The sequence below is a fragment of the Neomonachus schauinslandi genome, chromosome 7, assembly GCF_002201575.2.
Source record: "Neomonachus schauinslandi chromosome 7, ASM220157v2, whole genome shotgun sequence".
Lineage (NCBI taxonomy): Eukaryota > Metazoa > Chordata > Mammalia > Carnivora > Phocidae > Neomonachus > Neomonachus schauinslandi.
In genome coordinates this window covers 141,415,011-141,434,624 of record NC_058409.1, presented here as the reverse complement: position 1 = coordinate 141,434,624, position 19,614 = coordinate 141,415,011, and positions in this window count along the sequence as shown.

Sequence of the window (19,614 nt, the reverse complement as noted above, 5' to 3'; positions counted from 1 at the left end):
GATTTTTATTTATTTAAGGGGCACCTGGCTGGTTCAGTTGGTAGAGAATGTGACTCTTGACCTCAGGGTCGTGAGTTCGAGCCCCACAGTGGGTGTAGAGATGACTCAAAAAAGATTTTTATTTATTTATTTATTTATTTGACAGAGAGAGAGACAGTGAGAGAGGGAACACAAGCGGGGGAGTGGGAGAGGGAGAAGCAGGCTTCCCGCCAAGCAGGGAGCCCAATGCGGGGCTTGATCCCAGAACCCTGGGATCATGACCTGAGCCAAAGGCAGATGCTTAACAACTGAGCCACCCAGGTGCCCCAAAATCTTGGTTTTAAAAATTACATTACCAGTAAATGCTGATGTGGGTTTATGAATACTACTGTATCAACGTGTGTGAAAGTATCATTAATTAGATAATCAGCACATAGTTAGAATGTGTAGATGGCTACTATATATAGTCCTGATGTTATGTGATTGATAAAAGTGAAAATTCACAACTTTGGTTTACATATAATGACCCCGAACTTCTTGGGTTTTGTTATGGACTGAACTGTGCCCCCCTCATACATATGTTGAGGCCCTAACCCCATGTGATGGTAGTTAGAGATAGGGTCTTAGGGAGGTAACTAAGATTAGATGAGGTCATGGGTGAGGACCTTGAACTGATCATGTCCTTATAAGTGGAGGAGACACTAGAGAGTTCTCTCCAATATCTCTCTCTCTCTCACAGGTGCATGCACACAGCTGACTAGTAGAAAGGCCAGGAGAGAACACAGCAAGAAGGCAGCTGTCTATAAGCCAGGAAAAGAGCTTTTACCAGAAACCAACATCTCTGGACCATCATCTGGGACTCCCAGCCTCCAGAATTTAAGAAAATATGTTTCTGTTGTTTAAGCACCCAACCTATGGGATTTTGTTATGGCAGCCCAGAGCAAACTAATACAGGTTTCTTTCAGGCTAATCAGAATAACTGAGCAATTGGACCAATAATCTCTCACTTATGGGGCAAATATCAGTCCCTGTTTTTCAAGTCAAGTTTTCTCATACTTAGAATTCATGAATTCCGTTCCTATATTATGTAACAATAACCAGGAAAATATGAATTGGGGGTTGAAGTAGGAAAATAGAGTCAAAGTGGGTGGTGAACAGAAATGGAGTTTTGCAGAACACAGCAAGAGAGAGGAAGCTAAGTTAAAAGCATCAGTGACTTGGATTTGCATTTTCACCTAACAGGTAAGTGAAAGGATTTAAAGTAACATATCATTTAAAAACCTGCCTATTGTTGCTGAAAATTTAAATTGAATGGGATTGTTATATAATTTATTTATTGACCTGCTGTCTGATGTGGTGAACTTATTAACATATTAATGCAGCTTAACCAACTCCTCATCCACAATCTAACCACTTTCCAGTCTCCAAGTATTCCTTGTCCTCAGCAGACAATATTCTCCAAGTGAGGCTTGGCAACCACTGATAGGCAAGCTCTGAGGTGAGGTGTGTCCTCCTTCCCTCAAGCTTTGCTATGCCAGGCCTTCTCTGGAGCTAATGGACTCCGATATTACTCCAGTTCAGCTTCCACAGCCAGTTGGCAAGCTGGTCTTCCTCAACCACCAAAGCACGTGAGCAGGAAGGACTGTGAGCTGGCTAAAGAAAACAATGGTGTAATTGTTGATTAATACCAAACACACATACAGCATAAAAGAATAAGAAAGACTTCAAAATCACAAAGTTGTTATTTTCATTAAAATGAAGAGTAAGTGGAAAGTTGAGATATTGTTTAGGTGACTAAAGTTTAGGAATTGTGCTTTTAACTTAATATTTTTTAAAAATATCACAAACTATCAATGCCATGCCTGCAAGTCTATTTTGGGTGTGAAGAAACATCAGATAAACACATTTGTTGTTAATGTATATTTATACTCGATTTATATTTAATTTCCATTGATTTCTCTTCTATTCCTGTTATCCCATAAAACAACCCATTACACCCACAGGTACCACTCCCCCATACATGGTGTACACACTCATACAGAGACATACACACTCACACATTTCTTGCATGCAATATGTAATAACAGAGTTACCATATGATCTACCAACTCAATCCAGAGGCCTAGGACTCTCAGAAAGGAGACCAACTCTTGGGTATCCAAGAGAAATGAGAATATGTGTCACCACAAAAACCTGTGTAGAAATATTCATAGTAGCATTTCTCATAATAGTTAAAAAGTGGAAATACCTAATGCCCATCAACTGACAAACAAAATATAGTCTATACATACAACAGAATATTATTCAGCAATAAAAGGGAATGAAGTGCTGGTGCATGTTACAACAGGGACGAATCACAAAAACATATTAGGTGAAACAAGCCAGACATGAAAGACCACACATTGTATGATTCCAAATAGGCAAATCCAGAAAGAAAGAACGTAGCGGCTGCCTAAAGTGGGAACTTGGGTGTAGGGAAGGGCAATGCAAAGTGACTGCTACAAGGTTTCTTTTTGAGGTGATTACATTTTTGTTATATATTGAAAACCTTTGAATTGTATACTTTAATGGATATATTTTATAGTTTGTCAATTATATCTCAATAAAGCTGTTAACAAAAATAGTATGGGGCACCTGGGTGGGTCAGTCCATTAAGCTTCCAACTCTTGGTTTTGGCTCAGCTCATGATCTCAGGGTCACAGGATTGAGCCCCACATCAGGCTCTGGGCTCCGCGGGCAGTCTGCTAGGGATTCTTTCCCTCTGCCCCTCTCTCTCCCCGCCTTCTCTCTAAAATAAATAAATAAATCTTAAAAAGATATATAGTATAACAGGATTGGTATCTATTCCCCTAAATTACCCCTTCCTTACTATGTCTGAATTTCCCAGAGAGCATCTTCTTGAACATTCTTTTTTTTTTTTTTTTAAAGATTTTATTTATTTATTCGACAGAGAGACAGTGAGAGAGGGAACACAAGCAGGGAGAGCGGGAGAGGGAGAAGCAGGCTTCCCGCGGAGCAGGGAACCCGAAGTGGGGCTGGATCCCAGGACCCTGGGATCATGACCTGAGCCGAAGGCAGACGCTTAACAACCGAGCCACCCAGGCGCCCCTTCTTGAACATTCTTAAGATAGAGATCCAGATCCCCCCAAGTGCAGCCTTGATCTCTGCTCCAGCTGTTTCCCCATGGACAACACCCTCTCCCTAGCGAGAGGCAGTTGGGAATTTCTAACATAGGTCTCTGAGAAACAGAATGAAAAGTGGCATAGAAAGAAGCTGTGTTACAAAAATTGGAAACGATTGTGGCTTTATATTAGCAATTATAGTGATGGAATTACAAACTAAAATTACAAAATTATTTCTATAAGCTACGATTACACTATGGTTAATGATTCTCCTGAACTGATGGGAGAGCAAATGGGCAACTTATAATTAAAAGAAAGATTCTATTCCCATGTCAGGAGATGTTTATGTTGAAATCGAAAGCGTCAGAGCACACTTGTAGGAATTTAATATCGCAATTAAATTATATTTTGTGTTTCTTCTGTAACAGGTGCTATTTAAAGCAAGCAACATGCGTTAATATTCAATAATTCAAAGAAAAATTAAATTACTTGCTTCATTGGCGTAATCAGAAAATATCTTGTGACTTTGTTACTATTTATAAAGATAGGTTACAATTTTAATATGAATAAAAAGTGTTTGCAACTGGAAAGTAACTTTAGAAAACAGCCTAGTGATGGGTATTAAAGAGGGCACGTATTGAATGGAGCACTGGGTGTTATATGCAAACAATGAATCATGGAACACTACATCAAAGACTAACGATGTAATGTATGGTGATTAACATAACATAATAAAAAAAAGAAAAAGAAAACATCCATGTGTGTTATTTATTTTTTTATAAAGACTTTTATTCATTTATTTGAGAGAGGGAGAGAATACGAGCCGAGGAAGGGGCAGAAGGAGAAGCAGACTCCCCGCTGAGCTGGATCCCAGAATCTCGGGATCATGACCTGAGCCTAAGGCAGACATTCAACCAACTGAGCCACCCAGGCGCCCCTGTAGAAATTAAATGAGTTTCGGAGACCTGAAAGCCTCAAGGTCACTGGAATCATTAAGCAAATGTTGAAACGAGTACATATGCCAGTTTTCCTAATCCCATTTCATCAGGATCTTTCCTTTTAAACCTAAAATAAACTAGAATGAACTAATCTAAGAGATGACAGATGTTCCAATTGTCAATGAGCCTTTTAATACCTGTGGGTAACAAACTTATTCAAACTGAACCTAACATTCCTGATTTTTGTAATACCTCATCTAACTTACGTGTTTTTGTGAGACTCAAATTAAATTATACAGATAAATAGGCTTCATAATAGAGACATCAAGTATTACCTTTAATTCTACTATTACCCAGACCGAAATCTGGGCTCAGCTATGTAGACCAGCTGCATGACCACAGGCAACTTACTAAAAAAATTCTTACTGGACGTTAGTGTCCTCATTTTTTAGAGAATAGCAATAGTATTACCTCATCACATCATGCTCGGGGGATTCCATGACTGGAATGCTTTAAACAGTGCTTTATATTAAGTGCACGTTAAGTTGTACAAAATTTATTGATAACATTATTGTGTCATTCTCAAGGAAATATTTACCAGATCCTAATGTGTTTATCACCTTTTATATCCCATCCATATATAAATTAGCTTAGGAATAGGATTTCCAGATGATCAAAACTTGGTGAAAATCTGGAAGATCATACTTTGCTTTGCATTCATATATTTGAACTTGATATAAAATGAAAATTAGATCACATTTAATGATTTAAAATTTTTTGTAAAGAAATATTTTTTTAAATGGATTTAATTATGCTTTGGGTTAGTTGAAAAATAATCCAACCAGGAAAAGAAAAGCTGCTGAATTTTAGTATCTTTTTATTTTACCACGGTATAGTATAAATTACCACGGAAAGAAACGCAATCAACAGGAACACTTGGAACAAATCGTAAATGAGTTAGTATTGTACTCTTGCTCTTAATTCTATTGCAAATGTGATTACTAAAAGCAAAGGAAATATTTGACACAGACTTTTATTACTAACATGGATACTAAACCAAGGTTTATGAAACTATGACAGTTTTTAAATAGATTTTTTTTCACATGAAATTTATTTTTAGGTTTTATGCAGTTTTATGGTTCCAATATACATTGGTAAAGTAGTCACAATAACTAAAAATGAGCACTAAGTGACACAGTACCTTTCAGAAGAGGTTTCTGCAATCTTTAACATTTTTTTTTTAAGATTTTATTTATTTATTTGAAGAGAGAGACACAGCGAGAGAGGGAACACAAGCAGGGGGAGTGGGAGAGGGAGAAGCAGGCTTCCCGCTGAGCAGGGAGCCTGATGCGATGCGGGGCTCGATCCCAGGACCCTGGGATCACGACCTGAGCCGAAGGCAGACGCTTAACGACTGAGCCACCCAGGCGCCCCTCTGCAATCTTTAATACCAGTGAAAAATGAATGGTAAAAATTTATACCATTAATAACGCCCACTGGGTCACTAGCAAGGCACAAGTTTATTTTGATAAATAAAATTTGAATATCAACATGATAATTATGTTATAAATCCATATTTAAAGTTAGTTTATTACTATAGAGACAATAATTTTCAAATATCATTATGCTAGGTTTTTTTTTTTTTGGCAGAAATGTGTCTGACTCCCCCTTATTTTTCATACCTAATTAGGAAATATTCACCTGAGAGTTATTTTTCCTTTGTTCCAGCTTCCTGTGCTGATTGAAGCCCCTGCTCTTTTGAAATCCTTGGTAAAGAGCTCATCTTTTCCCGTTTAAACCAAGATGGTTGTGTAGGTTACAAAAGCCTTATGAATGGGTCAGCAGTGAGAATTACAGGTTGCCAAGTGATAGAAAGTTCGTAGAAAAATGTGCGGGTAGCATCGTTGGGAAGGTGTTGTTTTGGTTTAGGCCCATCATTTGTGTTGTCTTAAGGGCCCTTTATGCCCAGTTCTTCATTTTACAGATGAAAAAACAAATAGAGGCCTAGAGAAGGATGGAATTTTCCCAGAGACAAGAAGGTACTTAGGGGCGCCTGAGGGGCTCAGTCAGTTAAGTGTCTGCTCAGATCATGATCCTGAGATTCTGGGATCCAGCTCAGCGGGGAATCTGCTTCTCCCTCTGCCCCCACCCCTTCCCCTGCTCGTGCTCTCTCTCTCTCTCTCAAATAAATAAATAAAATCTTTTAAAAATTTTTTTGAAAAAGAAGGTAGTTAGTGAGAGAACTTTGGGGTCCTGCGCTCCAGTGTAGTGTCTTTTTGCTACAGCATCTTATAAAAGCCTAAGGTCTACAATTAGAATAAATGCTGGAGAAGTACAAAGAGGTCAAACCACTAGCTGCTTTAGCTCCTAGTAAGAGAAACATGATTGAAGCAAAGGAAATTAATGCGACATTAATTTTTATATTACCTGTATATGATAAATTATATCTAATTTTATATTGTGTGTTATACATAAATTATACAAATTTATTTTAATGCATTTTACAAGGTATTAAAATAAATATAGATAAACACATACCATTATAAATTTTATATTATTTGTATATTATTAAATGTGAGGGATCTGAACAGAATGAAGACTTTTTGAATAGCATGCAAAAAGATGCATAGAACCGATATACACTGGTGATGCAATAAATCAAGACCTTCATGTGTACGCAGATTAGCATGAACTTGAACCAAATTGGATTGCTAAATCAAATAATTTAGTTTTAATATTACTGGTTTTTCACATGATTAAAAAGTTGAAAATAGTTTTAAAAAAGAATCGTCTATTTGTTATTTATATCCTAAATTTTTCCAAAACAATTAATTGCGGAAAAATAAGAATACCTACAGTTGGTTATACAGAGCATAAAATATATGGAAGAGGAATGCTGGGATTTGGAGATCTAGCGCTGTGACATTAAGCGCGGTACCATATGCTTGAGAGGACTCTGGAGCCAGACTGTTTGGGTGCAAATCTTCTCACCAGTTATGAGCAGCATGAAGTGGGACAAATTGAAGCTATCTTCGCCTCAGAAAAGGAGGATAATAATAGTAACTATCCATAGGGGCTTGTGAGGATGAAATGAATATCTACACACACATACATTCACACATCCACAGACTCGCACACATCCACACACACATTTTTTCCCTTTCTTTTCCTTAATTAAGTTTTTTATTTTAATTCCAGTATAGTTAACATACAGTGCTATATTAGCTTCAGGAGTACAATATAGTGATTCCACACTCCCATACGTCCCCCGGTGCTCATCACGAAAAGTGCACTCCTTCATCCCCATCACCTATTCCCCCACCCCCCACCCACCTCCCCTCTGGTGACCATCAGTGTGTTCTCTAGGGTTAAGGGTATGTTTCTTGGTTTCTTTCTCTCTCTCTCTCTTTTTCTTTTCCTCATTTGTTTTGTTTCTTAAATTCCACATATGAGTGAAATCATATGGTATTTGTCTTTCTCTGACTTGTTTTGTTTTTCTCTAGCTCCATCCATGTAGTTGCAAATGGCAGGATTTCATTCTTTTTTATGGCTGAATAATATTCCATTCCAATATTCCATTATATATATATATATATATATATATATATATACCAAATCTTGATTCATCTATCAATGGACATGCTTCCATAATTTGGCTATTGTAAATAATTCTGCAATAAACATATGGGTGCATGTGTCACCCTTGAATTAGTGTTTTTGTATTTTGGGGGTAAATACCTAGTAGTTCGATTACTGGATTGTAGGATAGTTCTATTTTTAACTTTTTGAGGAGACTCCATATTGTTTCCCACAGTGGCTGCGCCAGTTTGCATTCCCACCAACAGTGCATGAGGGCTCTTGTTCTCCACATCCTCGCCAACACTTGTTGTTTCTTGACACACACCCACATTTTATGGTGATCCTGAAAATGCACCTGGTGCTAGTTTTCTAGGGATGCCATAACAAAATAGCACAGTCTGAGGGGCTTAGACTGTCAACCTCAGAGATCTCGGAGTCTGAGTGAACATGCGACAGTGGTCGTTGTGGCGTTCTGTGTCCCACAGCAGACTACAGAAATTTATTTCTCACAGTTTTGGAGACTGGAAGTCTAAGACCAAGGTGTCAACAAGTTGCGTTTCTCCTGTGGCTCTCCTTGTTTGCAGATGGTTGCCTTCTCCCTGTGTCCCAACATTATTGTTCCTCTGCATGCACATCCACAAGTGTCTCTTCTTTTTCTTATAAGGACACCAGGGATTAGGGCCTCATCCTATCGGCCTCATCCCAATTTAATTACCTTTTTAAAGGTGCTGTCTCCAAACATGGTTACATTTAAAGTTCTGGGAATTGGAAATTCAACATGAATCTCGTCAGGACACGATTCAGCCCATAACAAACCACTTGGATTTCCTGACTTGTGGAGCATTATTGGCCACAGGCCCAAGCAGCTGCACTCTGAAATCCAAAATGCATTCACTCTGAGGCTACACTTCCCACAGGGGGGTTCCTCCTGGCAGGAATACGGAAGGCCACTGTTTCAAGACTGAGTTTCCTAGAACTACAGGCTTGGCATATTCTAAGTCCTCTGCCCCTCATTTCCTCCCTCCCATCCTCCTTCCTTTGCATCCTTCCTTCCTGCCTTTCTGGCTTCTTGCCTTCCCTCACAGGGGCCAGGCTGCTGACATTGTCTGAGAACTCTCCCAGCCTGCTCCAGCTCTCTTGCTATATTCCTGCATAGGTGTTTTTCCTGCTAAATCTCCTACATGTATAATCCCATTCTGTCACCTGCTTCTCAGAGGGTCTAGACTACTTCAGTGCATAAAATGATACCTGGCCCATGGTACATATGCTGCCTTTGGTGGAGACTCAGAGTTGGGGATGGACGTGGGAAAGCTGTAGAGAAATAGGGGGAGGCTTCAGGAGTGTTCTGATTAGAGGTGTGGGCATGGTGAAGCCGGAGGGCAGCTAACTAGAAGTGATTGTCTCTGAGTTAGAAACGGGGGGAAACAGTAAGGAAGCTGGCAGGTATTGAACACATCCTGACTATTCTGGGCTAAGTGCTTCAGAGGGAATGGTTCTGCTTCCTGGGCTGGTAGCTACAGAGGTTGTGGGTCCGAGTGCTAGTGTTATATAGGGAACAGTCACTGTCTGTTGGTATAATCAAATATTTATTTGTATATTCAAATCTCAGCCCTCCCCTTTAGGTTACTTTCTTCAGCTTGCAAGCAGTTGGACAGTTCAGGGCAGGCTAAAGATCTAGATCTTTCCTGCTTGTGGGCTGTGCAGTTGTCTGATTAGTCAACTGTATTTTGAGATTTGCTTGACCTTTTTGTTGTTATATCATCATGGTGATCACCTGTTGAGAGAGCAACCACACAGAAGAACTTAAGCTTCTGGATAGAATGCAACAGATCAGTATTATGACCATATGACAAAACTAGGAAAAAATCCCATTCTCTGTAAGATGCTTTGGAACCAGGAGTCCCAATTGCCTAACCCAGACCAAGAGAACAAATCCCACGGGGCATGAGGGTCAACCTTAGAGAGCCAAACAGCATGTTCTTTAAAGCGATGGATAGCCTGTTCACCTCTCCTGTTTCATTGATCCAAACACAACAAAAATATCAACAATGGCACAGATGCTACCATGAATGACTAGCAAACAAGAAATCTAGAGCGATGTAATTGTCTATCATGACTTTTGCCAACAAGTTGAGACTGATCTGTATTCCATCTATGGCAAAAGTGTTATCATCAATAACATTTGCCAAAGTTAGTAATAAGTTTCCTAGTCCTTTCTATTTGTATCATCCCCCACCTCCCCACCCCTGACTAGGAACATTGCTCTGATCATTCACATAAACAATGAATCAGTATTTCTCCTGGGTAGAGTGCCTGAATAATCAAATATGGCCTTATTTTGCAACTCATGTCTGAGGTGGATTCTCCAGCCTTGGTTATTTATGGACTTAGTGTCTCTGTGTACAGACAAATCTTGAAACGCTATCCTAAGTGCAGGAAGTGTCAGTCTGAGGAAAATAGGTCCAGGCATTTTGGACACAAAGGAAATAGTATTTGGTAGGGGCACATGGATACCCAGGAAAAAAAGATATTTATTATATAAGGTCAGAACCAAGGGCTTACATTAGCTGGGTTACAGATTTGGATCTCTATTAGTGTCTTTTGGATGACAAGTAAGGGTAAATAAATGGGTTGTAATAATTTGCTCTTTTTCTGGTTATAGATAGATTTGCTTTAAGTCATTTGTCCATGGAGGTGCAAGTGGAAATGTCATCAGCTGTAATTCCCTGTGGCTTCCCTTGATGAGACCAGAATTCCTCAGAGGCAATTTTATCGTGGTGATAGCTGGCTCGTCCAGTAGTCTAAAACTGAGAGCAGTGTATCTCTGAGAATCTTTGGTGTGGGATCCCCTATTGGAATGGTCTCCCAGTTGTGTGGAATTCTGAATTGATTCTTTAATTGTGATATGGATATGTGAACCTAAGGACTGACTCCCTGGGATTTCAAGGCTGTATTTATAGACAGTACCTGACAGTATATTATAACTAAGAGTGACAGGCTGGGCTTCAGTCACAACTCTTCCTCATCTAGGCAGCACTACCGGGCTAGGATTTGAAGAAGTCAGAGGTATAGTGAACTTAGAAGAAAAGGCAAGAGCTGATTGGTCAGGGGAATGAAACCTGGAGAGGGAGCAGGAGATGAGAGATGGCAGAACCCAAGAGGAAGGGGTATAGTGGTGGGGGAGGGGGCAAAAAAAAGAAGATACAACTAAAACAAATTCAAATCCTGTAGAGAATGGAAGGTGGATAAAATCCATTTGAAGGAGTTTAAAGATTCCTTTCAATGAGTTTTAAGAGAAATTTTTGTCTGATGTCTCTTCCAATCTGTGAAACATTGTGGTTGAAGATTATGAAGAGGCTCTTTAGGAAGATTTTAGGGGAAGGTGACATGAAGCTGTTGGTTGATTGGACTGAGTGTAGTACATGAGTCCGTCACAGTATTTTGCCATGTCTTCATGTAGCAGGAAACACTCTACTATTGCAGGTGAAATCCCTGAGGGCACAGTTCTTCTAGTTACCAATTCATAGGGAGATAACTGATGGGCCTCCAGAAAGTGAGCCTTGTGGCGGTACAGGTTAATGGGGTTTCCTTTGGACAAGGAAGCACAAGGGTTTCTGAAAGTGTTGCCAGTTCTAATGTAAGGATGTAACTTGTTCTTTCAACCTTTTTGGAAGATTGTGAGAAATAAAGGCAGTGTCATTTTTGAGAAAGTGTTTAGGCCTCACAGAGTTCTTTTATAATGGGTCCTTGAAGTGTGTGTCTCAGTCACGTGATGTGAAAGTTGGCATGCCTCTGGTTGGAAACAAAATCCAGCAGCTTTTTAGTAACTATAATAACTGTAGATCTTCAGAAATGAAAATTTTCAACCAATCCTGAAAATAGATATATAATTGCTAAAACATATTTTTATATTTACACATATTTTCCCACAGAGAACAGAACCTGAATAAAAATCCACTGGGAGATGTACAAAGGGACCTTGAATCTTTGGTTCCTGGCCATATATCTGTTGCCTTTATAGTTACATTGTCAACAGGTGACACATGTCATGAAAATAACCTCAGCTGTCTTTCTGAAGTTTCTCCACTAACATTGATTTAAGATAGTAATTAACTTGTCCGTACCATGAGTGGTTTCATGGAGAAATTTAGCTAATATCCATTTAAAATCATCTGCTGCTACCGAGCATCTATCTTGGGAGTGCCAGAAGTTATCTGAGTACAGGGTACAACCAGATTATTTCAATTCTTCCTTTTCAAAGTCAGAGAATAAGCATTGCATTTTATAATGATCTTTTTGAATCCCTCCAGAAATTTACCCTTTGAGGTTTTATATAGAATTAACTTGGCTAGGGGCACCTGGGTGGCTCAGTTGGTTAAGCTTCTGCCTTCAGCTCAGGTCATGATCCCAGGGGTACTGGGATGGAGTCCCAAGTCAGGTTCCCTGCTCAGTGGGGAATCTGCTTCTCCTTCTTCCTCTGCCCCTCCCCCCTGCTCATGCTCTCTCTCTCTTAAAAAAAAAAAAAAGAATAACCTTGGTTAAGACTACCTATTTGGTACAGTGATCTGCTAGAGAATTTCTTCTAGTGTCCATGTTATCTTTTACATGGGTCTGTAGCTTTCTAATAGTCAGCTTTCTAGAAGTAGGAGTGCATGAAAGTTCCTTAACTTGCAGACCATTTTTATTTTTGAAGGGGGCTCCAGCTAAGGAGAAAGGCTTTTGTTTCCAAAAGCATACTTGCTATCAGTATGTATGTGGACTCTCCAGACTTTGGCTAGTTGAGAAGCTCTAGCGAGTGCAGTAAGTTCTGCCATCTGGGCTGCTTTTACCTCAGGTAGAGGTCTGTATTCTAAAGGACAGTTTAAGTTAGAGATAGCGTATCCTGCTTGATTACCTTCAGTTTCAATTTTGAGGTATGATCCATCAACAAATAATATTAGGTCAGGGTTCCCAATGGGAATCTCTAACACACCTGATTGAGGAAACAAAAGTTCCCTAACTGATATAAAATAATCCTCAGGTTCATCTTCTTTAAGCAGGGGCAGGATTCACGGTATCATCTGGGTGAATAGCCATGTGAGAAGTAGAAAGTAACACAATCTTATAGAGCTAATCAGCAAGCTGAAAAGTGTTGTGTGTTCTGAGTCAGTTGTCTGACAACCATGGGATCACGTATGGAACCTAGAACTAGTTCAAAAGAATTATGAGCACATTTTTCACTGGCAGCTATTCCCCTAAGAAGAGAAGGATAAGCCTTCACAACTGAGTTAAAGGTAAAGCTATAGTAAGTGATGAATTTTTGATGGTTCCCATAAGCCACCAAAGGGCAAAAAAGCTTGTCTAAATCAGTCACGCACAGATAGACAAAAAAAGTGTTTTGTAGTTACAAAATCTTTGAAGAAACTTCTTTGGGTTCTAAAAGACCTGTTCATGTTTGGGTCCCAAAGCAGAGGTTCTCTTACTGAGGACTTAGTCATTTCATACAGAGGTATTGCAGCCACAGAAGACCATTGGCTCCCGTCGTCTGCAATATCCAGATCAGCCTAAAAATCCTCCCACTTGTCCTTATGTAAGAGTTGAAGAAGTATGAATAGCCTTTATTCTATCAAAACTGAATGGCTTTTTTTTTTCTCCATAGATAGGTCATCACCTGAATAATGGACTGTAAAATTGGTGAAATTGTGATTTATCTTTTGCAACTTTATTTCCTTTTTCATTTAAGGCTGAGACCAAGTAAATGGCATCCTTTTTATAGGTTTTTTTTTTTTTCTTTCAACATAGTGGGAGACCGTGTACATATTGTACCAGAACTGAATCACAAAGGAAATTTAGATCTCTTATGTCTTGATTGTGGACCTGGGAAAAATAAGAGGGGCCTTTAGTGAATCCACGGAACATAATTATCCAGGTATATTGTTATCCTTGCCCGGTGAAGCCAAAAAGGTCTTCACGGTACTGATACATAGTCACGTTGAAAAAGGCTCAATCCACTACAACGAAATAAGTGGCTCAAAAGAAATTGATGATATTTAGGTTAGATACCACTAGTAAGTGTGGGATAACAATATTGTTGATGCCCCTGATTGAACAAATCAATATCTTCACTCTTTTCTTTTTTTTCTTTCTTTTTTTTCTACTGGTAGGACAATCTTTATTCTAGTATTCCTTCTGTTTAATATATGCAAGTATGCTGAGAATAGTTGAAGAGCTCAACACAAAGAGAGCAGATTTCAGACCTGGTGCCAGCTTACCATGTTGGTGCAGACTTGATAAGCCATGAACAGCAAGACACAAAGGGATTCTATGGGTCCTACACCTGTTTGAAGGCTGGGGGCCAAGGATAGGCAGTTCAGATCATTTCTCCAGGAAAACCCCAGAAATAAATGAAGTCCACCCAAATGAAAAAAATAAAAACTAAAAAACAGAAGCTATTTATTCAGAGCTTGCTGGAGCAAAGAGAATCAGCCACCGTCACTTGGATTTGGGAGAAACTCAAGGGCAGGCAGGGGAGTGGGAAAGATTTATAATGAAAAATGGTATGCTCTAATGGAAGATGGTTGGTATGGGGAAGCTGGAGGGAGGTTGACCAGAAGTGGGGCATCTCTTATGATTGGCTGGGGAACACATCTGGCTTTCTCCAGTTGGTCCCAAGCTGGAAGCAAGCACAAGAATAAGAAAGCTGATAGTCAGTGACCAAGGTCCGCTCTTTCTGGGTCTAATGCTGCAGGAGTTGGTGTTCAGCTTTCTGAGCTGATTTCTGCTGAGTTTGTGACTCAGAGTTCTATTGTCATACACGGTCGGGCCATGTTCATTTGTATAATTAGCCTCTCAATCATCATTATGAGTAAAGTTATCACAAAGATATTACGTTGCAAAGAAAGAAGCTTTGTTGCCAAGAAATAAGGAAATATTGGAGTAGAAACTTCTGAAGCATGCATTGACTTCTCTTAATTTGCCCTGTAACAACATACATAAAATTCTTGGCACAGATTGAGGAATAATCACATATCATAAATATGTTTGGAAAGTCTGGCCTATAAAGACCTCTCAAAAGTCAATACTATGCATCCTTGATATCCAGGAGTTCAGCCCAGGGATAATCATAACTTGCTATAAATTCCCTTGTAGGGGGCGCCTGGGTGGCTCAGTTGGTTAAGCGACTGCTTTCAGCTCAGGTCATGATCCTGGAGTCCCAGGATCGAGTCCCAGAATCGATCCCCAGCAGGGAGTCAGCTTCTCCCTCTGACTCTCCCCCCTCTCATGCTCGGTCTCTCAAATAAATAAATACATTAAAAAAAAAAAAACTCCCTTGTAATAATTCCCCTCAACAGGAAGGGTATCTTTGGTCTACTTTGTTTTTTTTTTTTCTATATAACTCATTCAAAGTCTCCTTATAACATAGTTTCATATCTCTCTACATAAATTTTAAATTCTTGCTTATCCATTGTGATGGAAATGTGTTCATGTATCCTAAAATTTGAATGCATGTCTTACCGACCTTCATTCTTCAGTGTTCCATCTGAAATTGCCATCTTTTCCAAGTTTCTTTTCTTGTATGTCTGATTCCTTTTCCAAATCTTTCAGTTATTCAATTCCCAAAACATGGGGGCACCATGGATTCCTACCCCTACCTCCCATACCCACCATCAGTCAGTGCCTGGGTGCAACTAAGCTTATGTTTACAATTATCTTAAATCTGTTTCTTCTTCTTTACTTTCTCTGACATGACACTTGCCTAATTTAAGTTCTCACTCAATTTCAGGTAGGAAAGCATTCTCCCACATCCCAGTGGTTCTCAATCTGATTCAATGTGACCGTTGCCAGCAGGTAAACTTTCCTTAACACTCGATCTGATCATTTAACTCTTTTGTTGAAAACCTTCACTTATTCCTTTTATTTTTCAGAGTAAAACTCAAACTTCCTAGCTCTGTGGTATGCTGTACTATTCATACTTCCTTCTCCTGTTTTTTTTTTTTAAAGATTTTATTTATTTATTTATTAGAGAGCGAGCAAGAGAGAAACAGCATAAGAGAGGAGAGGGTCAGAGGGAGAAGCAGGCTCCCCGCTGAGCCGGGAGCCCGATGTGGGACTCGATCCCAGGACCCTGGGATCATGACCTGAGCCGAAGGCAGTCGCTTAACCAACTGAGCCACCCAGGCGCCCCCTTCTCCTGTTTATTAGCTCCTATAACTCTTAACCTGGGCCTCCCTTGTTAATCTAAATGGTCAGCTCCACATGAAAGATACCTATGTACATGTCTAATCTTTCTTGTTGAACAGAAAGATTTATTAGTACCATATCCATTTCTGACTCATCTTTTCTTCTTTATAGAGTTTGGAATAATGAGTGGTATTTGTTAAACAATACAAAATGAATAATTGAGCCAATAAACATCAGTAGATATGTAGAAATAATTAAAAATGCAGTGATAGTGGCAAATTAAACTTTGATACATGTTATGATTGTGGCAAAATTATATGCTCTGGTATCATAGTAGTTAATTTCTTTTTTTTTCAGAGTAGTTAATTTCTATAAAGATACTGAACAGAGTTTGAATTTGAGATGAATCCTGAATGAATGATAGGAATCTCTACCCAGGAAAAAAGGAAAAACATGATGATAGTGAGAGGAAGAAACTTTAGGAAAATTTTTGATGTTCAGTCATAATGAGCATGTTACTCTAGTAAGGTAATAGAAAATCTTGATTATCATTGAATAAATCCCTTATTTCTTCCCCCTTGCATTGTTTCCCTCTAAAGTACTGAAATGAGTATAGAAAAAAAAAAACCCGTAATAAACTGTGGAGAATAAAGTATAAATTAAGTGGTGTAATAATTTGAACATGTGATTTAAATCAAAATATTTTGCACTACATGTGATAAACATTAGTAACTAAAGTTGTAAAAATAACTAACTCTGCAGTGATGGGAAGAGACTAAAGCAGGATCTAAAACATGTTTCTTCCTGACCTAAGTTCAGGAATGGAGTAAAAACTTATTTATTGTGGAGAGTATTGTAAGAAAGAGCTTTTAAGTTATCACGTTAGAGTCTTTCTGATGAGATCTCTGTTTTACTTTGGTATAAACAAAATACATAAGGAAGATTGGCCCCATCTTCTTTTTTCTTTATTTTAGTAAGAAGTTAATGTTGCAAAGTGTTCTTTAACTAAACTTTGATTAACCAGAATATTCCTTGGTAAAACAAATGGGCAAGCTTGGTAGTACCATGAAAATAAGAGAAGTTTTAGCCTTCCTAACCATGCTTGCTTTCTCGTGTGTGCTGTAGACCATTGTTACTGTGCCCTGTAATGATTTTGAACGTTATCGGCTCAAGGGAGACCCGAGAAGCCAGTTGGATCAATATCTGGAGAGGAAGCTCTTGGGTAAAAACAAAATGTATAGCTGTGATATCTGGGATTGTTTTTCCATCTTGGGAATTTTTAACCAGTGGGATTACATCTCAGGAAATGTGGAAATAGCAATGACTCACATGAACCCAGACAGCATTTACCCAGATGGCTCAATTTATTTTATGAAAATGTAGTTACTCTTCCTAGAGGTAAGAAATGGTTCTAAGCAATCATACTCACCTTTGTCCCAAGGTGAGTCAAGTAATATAGCCTATCAGGAGGACAGAACAATCTTTCGGCCTCTGTCCACCAAAGGATACCATGTTATTTACCACCATACACCTACTGGCTTGAGAATTGTAGCTATGAAACCTTAAGATTAATGTTTCAATACTTTTTCATAATAGCCTGGAACAGAGAGGTGTACAAGTCTTAGGGATGCCTTTCCACCCTGCCCTGGATCAGAAAATGCATTGGCATAAATTTTGCTCATCCAGATATATTTGAGATTCCCCCAGAAAAGATAAAAGTCAGATGAAATGTTCCTTTTTTTATTAAATGTTCCCTGGTTACTCCAGCCAGGAGTGATTTAAGTGGTTGTAACTGTCCAGCATGGTTTGCCCCACTTATAGGACGTTAATCACATCTCACCTTGAAGTCATTACCTGTCAGACCTCCTCACTAAATCTCTGGCAGGTAGAGTCCTGCTTTTAACTTTGAGGCTACTGAAGCACCTGTAACAATAGTGCTTTGCACATAATAGGCACTCCTTGTATTTTCTGTGCTTGGATTATCAAATCTTAATTCTTGGGCGCCTGGGTGGCTCAGTTGGTTGAGCGACTGCCTTCGGCTCAGGTCATGATCCTGGAGTCCCTGGATCGAGTCCCGCATCGGGCTCCCTGTTCAGCGGGGAGCCTGCTTCTCCCTCTAACCCTCCCCCCTCTCATGTACTCGCTCCCTCTCATTCTCTCTCTCTCAAATAAATAAATAAATCTTTAAAAAAAAAATCTTAATTCTTACTGTTTCTCTCATGACTTTCCGGAATACCGCTTCTATTGATATACTTAGTCCATGTTTGCTCATACTTTATGGTGTGCATTTTCAGAATGGTTTTATTAATTTTACATATTTGCTTGAATATTCCGAGGCAACCCATCTTGCGAGCTCTATCTTTATTTCACGACTGGCCATTACTGACCTGTCTTTACCCTGGGATGGCTATTCCCCTAAGGCTGAAGTGTTGGGAGCTCATGTGTTTAAAGGTCCAAGATCATGAACAATCCTCAGAGGGAAAATAGGATAATGGACCAATAATTGCAGCTGATTACGAAAATAGCTTTTCACCCTTTCATGAGATAAAAGGGAGTGTTGTTTAATTGCTGTAAATGTGTCCTATCCCTTCAGGAATTGGATTCAGAAGATATTGCAGTGTTATACCTGGGAATCTAAATATGGTTTTGTACTGATTGCTGACTATTATTTTTAGATCTCTGTAACCTCTTGTCTTAATGTGCTGCTGTATGAATACTCTGGAACCATGATAATAATACCATTAATTCCATTAATGTCATGCCAGTATTTGTGGAAGGGGTCAGTACAGTTCGTGCACTTAAAATTTCATTTTAAAGAAAGGTCACATAGTCTGGTATGCATAAAAGGAGTTATCAAACAAATTAATGAGACAGAAGCAATGTTTTTTTTAATGGTCCTTGCATCTATTATTGTATGAAGCCTTAATAAAACAATGGTATGATCCATGGAAAGCAAATCTGGCAAATGAGTTTCTTGCACAGTGGCAATATTAAAAAAATAATTTTATAGACAGTGACACTCTTTTATAGGAAGCTCAGAATTAAATTTTTTTTTCAGGAGATTTAAGTTGTAATTCTTACTTGAATCCTTAGTTATTTGCTTTCCTTTTCCTGTAATTTTTCCCTGTCTTATTTTTTCCATCTCTGACATTAGACAATCTACATTGTCATTTCAAGGATGTTTGTGATATAGTTTACCTTACAAAAGGTAAACAGCATAAAACAAATTATTTTGATTATTCTCACTGATGCTTATCAATTGACACTTACCAAAATAGCAAGTATTGCACTGGTAGGCCACATTTTAACATGGAAAGATAAAGTAAACATTGTACTAGAACTTTATTGTATTTCAGTCTCTGTTAGTAGTTATCTGGATGCAAGTTCAAATAACTTAGTGTCTCTTATGCTTCAGTTTTCCTATCAATAAAATGATGGTTTTAGATTATTTTAAGGGCAACATCTGTGGTGTTTATGTGTGAATATATGTACATGGGATATTGTGATTTATCAGAAATATATATTTGGTCTTTGCCCAGAGTCCCTGGCTCACAGTTCCCAGAACTGTGGCATCTCCTTGGAAGAGGAGATCTCCCAGAACCCTTAGAATCTCCTAAGGGTTGAGAGCAGTTAAGTGTGTCTTTTGATATGTTAATGAGGTGACTTCTGCCCCTAAGGATGGGGGACTGGTTGCCTGGAGAACCAACCAAGTGGTCACCAGTTCCAACCCCCTGACATCTGGGGAGGGGAGAGGGGCTGGAAGTTGAATCAATCACCTCCAGTTAATCTATCAATTTCATCAGTCATATCTATGTAATGAAATCTCCATAAAAAAG